The sequence below is a fragment of the Mytilus trossulus genome, unplaced genomic scaffold, assembly GCF_036588685.1.
Source record: "Mytilus trossulus isolate FHL-02 unplaced genomic scaffold, PNRI_Mtr1.1.1.hap1 h1tg001057l__unscaffolded, whole genome shotgun sequence".
In the NCBI taxonomy this organism is placed as follows: domain Eukaryota; kingdom Metazoa; phylum Mollusca; class Bivalvia; order Mytilida; family Mytilidae; genus Mytilus; species Mytilus trossulus.
Genome location: NW_026963623.1, coordinates 12501 through 12776, shown reverse-complemented (window position 1 = coordinate 12776; position 276 = coordinate 12501).

Genomic DNA, 276 nt, shown 5'->3' with positions numbered 1-276 from the left:
GCCGCGGGTAAGCCCGATGAAAATTTTTTTTTTTTTTTTTTTTTTTTTTTTTCCCATCGCATGCGGTAGCCCCGCTATCGAGGTCGACCACGTACCTTCTCAGCCGCGGGTAAGCCCGATGAAAAAAAAAAAAAAAAAAAAAAAAAAAAAAAAAAAAAAAATTTCCCATCGCATGCGGTAGCACCGCTATCAGGTCGACCACGTACCTTCTCAGCCGCGGGTAAGCCCGATGAAATTTTTTTTTTTTTTTTTTTTTTCAAATGTCGAAAATTCCTT